Source organism: Callithrix jacchus, chromosome 15, assembly GCF_049354715.1.
Source record: "Callithrix jacchus isolate 240 chromosome 15, calJac240_pri, whole genome shotgun sequence".
Taxonomy (NCBI): domain Eukaryota; kingdom Metazoa; phylum Chordata; class Mammalia; order Primates; family Cebidae; genus Callithrix; species Callithrix jacchus.
In genome coordinates this window covers 52,327,574-52,334,971 of record NC_133516.1, presented here as the reverse complement: position 1 = coordinate 52,334,971, position 7,398 = coordinate 52,327,574, and positions in this window count along the sequence as shown.

Genomic DNA, 7,398 nt, shown 5'->3' with positions numbered 1-7,398 from the left:
TCTGGAGGGACAAAGTTTTGTTTCCTACCAAACTTGTATGGAAAGGGGGTGCCTACACATTAGTCCATGGGTTCTCAATTATTTCAGACATGGACTCTCTGAAAGTCTTGGTGCTTTTAATATTATAATAATACAGCAGAAACTATTCTTACATCACAACTGATTTTATAAACATCAAGTAATTTGATTAGCAGCAATAATGACCTATTATACATACATACTATAAAATCCCAACCACAGGAATTAAAAACTTGTTAACAACAACAACGATCAAAATTAATCTATTGGCTGTTGTGAGTGATTACTTAACATTACATTTGGGTTGGAATAGCTTAGAGCTGTGCTGTCTAATGCAGTAGCCACTAATGTGGCTATATAACTTTAAATTAATTATAATTCAACAAAATTAAAAATTCAGCTCCCCAGTTGCACTAGCCACTGTCAAATGCATCTCAGCACTTTCTGGAGGTACTTTCCAACAGTCAACAAGGAGAAAGCTGGTAGTTTTTTAGCCAACCGAAGAAGCTGATGAGTTGCTTTTATCGCTTAGGTGTTCTGCAGCAAATAGAGTCTTCAATTTTTGTGGCCAATACATGCTCTGAAGTTGAAGATTATATTCCTGAGCAATTAAATAAAGCCTCGAGTCTGAAGTTGAATGTCTTGGAGATATACTTGTGCACATTTTCTATAAACATTGGAAGAACTGTGGTTTTTTTTCTGATGACAAGATACAGAAACTACATAGATTCAAACTCAACAGTTTTTCTGCCCTACTCACCTCATGTTGTCTGTTCATTGTGCTTCTGCCCTCACCTAAGTGTAAATGTATTTTCTAAACTTCTCCTTCTTATCTTTGCTCATAAGGGTAATAGCCAGTACATTGAATTTTCAAATACCTAGGACAACAAGACCATTTTATTTCACATATTTTCACCAAATACCATGGTCAAGTCAAAGTTTTGTGGCTTAACATTTTATTCCTCACTATGAACATCACTGTTTTCTTTGTTTACTTAGAGCACTTGTAACCTTTAGTGTGGCTGAGACAGTACTAACATCTTGGCTGATGGCTGAATAGAAAGTTTAAACTATTGTTTAGAATTTGATATTATAAAATTATACCTCAAAATAGTTTCTTCCAAATTTTTAAAGCAAAATGACTAAACCCATAATTATAGAGAATTGGCATAGAGTTTATTCTTGCAATAGATGCATACTATGTGCTAAGGAATGCACAGTGACTTAGCTGTGAAGTCTGTTGTGCACTCAGAGGACCCTGTGGAAATGTCACCCAGCATAACTTGGAGTCTGGTTGCTGGAAGGTGTGATAGGATCTAGTTGTCCTTCTATGGACCAAATTGTGCTGGTGCCATGTGATCATCTGATCTGTCTCAGAAAGCCTTCTTCTTATCCCAAGGCCTTTATTAGAAGATTCTACCTCTGATTATACACTTATCCAAAGTAAAATGTCTATGTTCTGAATGATGTTCTGAATATTTAGCCAATGTATTTATTCAGAAAACTTTACTTCCCTATATTAAAAAAAAACTTGTTTGTGTCAATTGCTGTAATTCTCTCTAGTTCTTTCTTAAAATGTAATCTTACCTACTTCCAATTGCTTAAATCAGAATCCACAGGGATCGAGGCCAGGTAAAAGTATTTTGGAAAAGCTCCTCAGGCAATTCTAATGTACCTTCATAGATAAGAACCTGGTCCAATCTGAGCAAGAGTCATTTCACTCCTCAGTGCATGGGTGCACATCCTGGCCCTGTCACTCATTCATGATGTGATCTGGGGCAAGATGTACCCAACCTTCCTGTGCCTCACTGATCTCATCTGTAAAATGGGGATAATAACAATTTTATATAATTGTGACAGAGGCAGGAAGCAGATAAATCCTAGGCAGGCAGGGGCGCATCCCTGGTGAAACCTCGCCTTCTAGCCAAAGACAGTTTAAAGCCTGAAGACCAAGCTACAAGCCAATGGACTGGATTGAGAACCTGTCCTCTTGCTTGGCACAAGAAGCAGATTTCCCTTGACTGATCCCCACACTTCACCTATTCTATGTATACCTAACCCTTCCTAATTGTTTTTACGCTGTGCCTACCTTTGACTGGTGCTTTTGCTTTGACCTTTTTGCATACTCACAAACCAATCTACACACACTTCTTTATCCTGTGCCTATAAAAACCCAGACCCAGCCACACTAGGGAGCTGACTTAACTTTGGGAGAGATAATCCCACTTTCCTGTCCCCTCTCGTCTGAGAGCTGCTTCATACTCAATAAAATTTTCTGTCTTCCCCATCCTTCAGTTGTCAGCAATGACCTCATTCTTCTCAGATACAGGACAAGAACTTAGGACCCACTGAATATGGATACCCAGAAAAGCTGTAACACTGGCCCTCTGCCCTCACTGGCAGAGGGCAGTCACCCCATGCCATAGAAGCAGCGGTGGAGCCAAGCCAGTCCCGGAGGCATGCTGGTCCTGGACCCATGGGCTAGAGTGGGGCAAGAGGCTGACTGAGCTGTTAACACTCCACTGTCCTTTGGGCTGTGGATGGTGAAATTAAAAGAGCAAATTAGCACACTGGGGCTTTGGCATCGTGGGCACCCCGTCCAGGTGTTCTTGCATTACCCTTGGGGAGACGCGCCTGGTCTGGCTGCAGGCCCTGCACAGAACTTGCTCCTGTGTCGGTGCTCCGAGCAACTGGCCAGCCCTTGCACTCACTCTTTCATGTGCTCCCTCCCAACAAGGGCTGAGGGCATTGGGCCAAGTAGATGGTGCACCCCCTAAGTCCAGCAAAGGGGTCAAGAAAAATCCTGTGTGATTTCTGGGGTTCGTCTGGGGTCATTGGAAAGGTGAGTGAATGTGGATGTGACTCTTCACTTTTTTCCCAAGACTTGTTGTCCTCAGACATTCCCCTGAAGGCAGATGAAGGGCTGAACCTCTGATTAGTCAGTTAAGAATGAATGTCTCAGCTACAGAAGACAGGATGTGACCCTGCCACTCGCCTTTCTCTTTTGGGTGAAAGAACTGCTGGCTTTTTTCCCCGTTGTGGAGGTCTGGCTGTCATGTGAGATCAAAATAAGGTCCTGGGGAAACTGAAGGCACCTGGCCAAGGCCACACCTCGGTGTTGCTATAAGGCCCCTAGACCAGCTCTGATCCCTGACTGCTTGTTAGGGCATTAGCCAACACCCCAGACTTTTCAATGGTATTTTTTCATCTTTCTTTCATGGATTAAAATGGCTCCCACCTCTTCTTTTACGATGTTAAAGGTGTGTTGCTGCAAACTACTTTTTTTTTTTTTTATTACTGGGTAGAATGAGTATTTGGCTCAGCCATCAGATATGCAATTCAGAACAATGTGGTTTCCATCTGTTCTTAGAGGAAGGTTGATACAGTGATTAAGAGGTTTTTTTTTTTTTTTTCCTGTTGAAGGAACCCAATTGCATAGACCAAGAGGCTTTTTCTCCCAGGAACCTTCCCCCTTGCACTTAAGCTGTTTTTTTTTTTTCCCTTTTTTCTACCGTATCAGGAGTTCACATAGCCCTACAAATACAGAAAGGTTTCCCCATTTTGGGAGGCATCTTACTAGGCCAGGCCCCCAATACCTTGGACTTCCTTTCTCGCCCTCATTTGAGGAGGGCCTGATTCCAGTGCTTTACCTTAGCACTTTTCTTATAATAGGGAAGCCGTGGAGGAGTGGTCCATTGGCTGCTGGTTGCAAATTTGGTGAGGGACCCCTGGAACTTAATTTAAATGAATTCATGAGCTCTTCTGAGGCATCTGTTTGTCTCAAATCAATTCCAAGTTTCAGGTTGAAGCCCCGTAAAGGAAAACTAGGTCTGAGGGATCCAAAGACAGGCAACAATGGAAGTCAAGGGGCACAGCATAGATGGGCAGGACCAATTCCTGCCAATTCAGCCTCCACTTCATGGAAGGAGGCCATGCTCGTATCCATGGCATAAAGAAGGTCTAGGGAACTCAAAGGTTACCAACAGCAGGGAGGATAGGCAGCTGTTGGTACCCAGGGGCTGCACCCACCTAGGTTTCCAGTACTCAGGGATAAAAAGATGAAAGAAAAAAATGAGGACACCCTTTTTTGCTCTCCCTCGCATACCCCTGAGAAGAAATGACAAAGAGAAAGGGTCTAAGGGATATATTTTTCTCTTTCTCTTTCAGAAGAGTAATCAGCCCTCTGTAGTCTACACTCCTCTGGAATGTATCCTGAATCACTGGGAAAGCTTTGACACTCAGACTCTAAAGAAAAAATGCCTTATAGCCCTTTGCACAAAGGTTTCGCCAAATTATGATTTGCAGAAAGGACTGGCTTGGCCTCAGGGAGGAGCCATTCATTTTGACATCATCCTGCAGCTGGATCTTTTCTGTAAATGTGAGGACAGATGGTTTGAGGTCCCACATGTGCAGGCTTTTTTTTTTGTCTTGCAGAGTAATTCAGACCTTTGCTGCCATTGTAGGTTTGATCCAGTCCTCCTACCAGCCATCTCAGGAGATGCTACAGGGGCAATCCCAGGGAACTAGAGAAACAAATCTAGAGTCACCTCCAGTAGGGGAGCCAGCTCCCTCTGGCCCTGTTCTTCTCTGGGTCCATGCTGTCCTCCCTATCTAATTTCTATCTCTTGCTTGCCCCCTCCTAGAAATCCTCACCCTAGATAAGCCCCAGTCTAATTTTGCTCTTCCAACAGATGCCTGGTGAATCTGGTCCCAATAAGATACAGGTACCCTTCTCTCCACAGGACTTAAAGCAAATTAAGGAGGATCTTGGCAAACTTTCAGATGACTTTGACAGATATACAGAGGCTTTCCAGAATTTAACCCTAGTATTTGAACTCTCCTGGAAAGACATTATGTTACTTTTGAATTAAACTCTAACACTGAGAAGCAATCCACTGGACAAGCAGCCCAGAGATTTGGGGATGAGCTTTGTCTCTCATATAGTGTCAGGAAAGGGGGTGAGCCTATCCAATTGGAAAAGTAGCAGTACCATTGGAGGACCCTAAATGAAATCGCAAATGATGAACTGAGAGAATGGAAGAGGAAACACTTTCAGATGTGCATACTGGAAAGCTTATGAAAGACTAGAACTAAGCCTCTCAACTATTTCTAGCTATTCATGATAGACTAGGGATTAGATGTGAATCTAACTGGCTTTCTGGAAAGGCTGAGAAGGGTCTTGATAAAGAATACCTCTGTATCTCCCAATTAAGTTGAGGGGCAACTAAGTCTAAAGGATACGCTTATTCCTCAGGCAGCCCCTGATACCAGGATGAAGCTGCAGAAACAGGCCACGGGACCATATAGCACTTTAGAGAGCCACCTGAAAGTGGCCACCTCAGTCTTTTACAACAGAGATAGGGAGGAGTTCCAGGAGAGAGAAAAGAGACACAAGAAAAAGGCAAAGGCTTTAATGGCCGTGTTTCAGGCTCACAAACCCCAGAATCCCTGGAATGTACCTGTTAATTGCTACAAATGTGGCAGGTCAGGCTATTTTTAGGAAGGACTGTCTAGACAGCATGAGGAAGCCACCTTCCCGCAGTCCAATCTGCAGTGGGGACCACTGGAGGATGGACTGTCCCTGGAGACAAAGGTCACTAGTTCCAGAGCCAATTCCCCAAATGGTCCAGCAGGACTGATGAGTCCCAGGGATCTTCTCCCTGGCTCCGGTGGTCCAGACCACCATTACCATACACAAACCCGGTTAATTCTGAAGTCAAAGGGAGGAAGGTGAAGCTCCTCCTGGGCACTGGAGCAGGCTTTTCAGTTCTCCTCTACAGTCTGGGGCCCTCTACTCTTTTAGCATGACCATGAGGAGCATCTCGGGAAAGCCTTCAACCCGATATTTTTCTCAGCCCCTTAGTTGTAGTTGGGGAGACCTCTTGGGTAATCATGTCTTTTTAATCGTGCCTGTTGGGCAGGGATATTTTGGCTCATGTGGGAACCACCATCCTTACGGCTCCCCCTCAAGGGGACTGATCTTAAGGGCAACTCACAGGAAAATCAGCTGAGTCACAATCACCACACTAGTCTGGATCCACCTTAAGGATCCCACCTCCTTTCCTAACCAGAGACAATATCCCCTGAAACCGGAAGTTATTATAGGAAAGGACTAGAAGTCATCATTGGTAACTTGAGGATGCAGGGCTTCCTCAAACCCTGCAACAGCCCTTGTAAATGCTGATATTGGAGGTACAGACCCAAAGGGGAAGACAGACTAGTCCAAGACCTCTGCCTTGTTAATGAGGCTGTGGTTCCACTTCACCCAGTGGCTCCCAATTCCTTAACCCAGCCACCTCCAATACCTGAGGGAATTTAGTGGTTCACAGCCCTAGACCTAAAAGATGCCTTTTTCTGCATACTGTTACACCTCAACTCCCAGTATTTGTTTGCATATTCGAGGATCCCTCCAGTCAGGCCACCCAGCTAACCCTGTATGGTGTTATCTCAAAGATTCTGAGACAGCTCCCACCTGTTTGGGCAGATGTTGTCCAGACACCTCTCTGAATTCTTTTATCCTCAGGTTAAAGTTTTACAATACATAGGTAACATTCTCCCTCTGTTCCCAAACTGAGGAAATCTCTCAGGAGGGCAGCAGGAGTCTTCTTAATTTTCTGGATAGCAGAGGCTATAAGGTCTCAAAATCTAAGGCTCAGCTCTGCCAGACTTCAGTGAAGTACCTAGGTCTGCTCTTATCAGAGGGGACCAGGCTTTGGGTAAAGAAAGTTTTAAGCCCATCTCCTCCTTTCCCCTCCCTCAAACCCTTAAGCAACTAAGGGGAGTTTTGGGCATTCTGCAGACTATGGATACCTGAATGCAGTGAAATAGCTTGTCCCTTACATCACCTAATACAGGAGACTCAGGCAGCTAAAGCTTACTCCCTAATTTGGGAAGCAGAGGCTATAAGGCCTTTGAGCAATTAAAATAAGACTTTCTTGAGACGCCAGCCCTTAGTCTTCTCATAGGGAAGATGTTTAATCAGTGTGTTATAAAGGAAGAGAATGGCCCTGGGAGTTCTAAGTCAGACCTGAGGTTCAGCCCAGTAGCCTGTAGGCTACTTAAGTAAGGAGCTTGATTTGGTAGCTAAAAGATGGCTGGCCTGCATCCAGATAGTTGCAGCAGTAGCCTTTCTGGTACCAGAGGCTACTAACCATGGGGAATAACAACCTCTTATACCCCATATAATGTGACAGAGCTGCTATCTTCTAAGGGGAACTTCTGGGTAATGAACAACCACCTCCTCAAACATCAAGCTGTACTATTAGAGGGATGTGCAGTCTAGTTAAGAACCTGTCCCTTCATAAACCCAGCCACCTCCCTCCCAGGGGAAGCTGGGGAGCTGGAACATAACTGCAAATGGATAGTAGTGCAAACCTATGC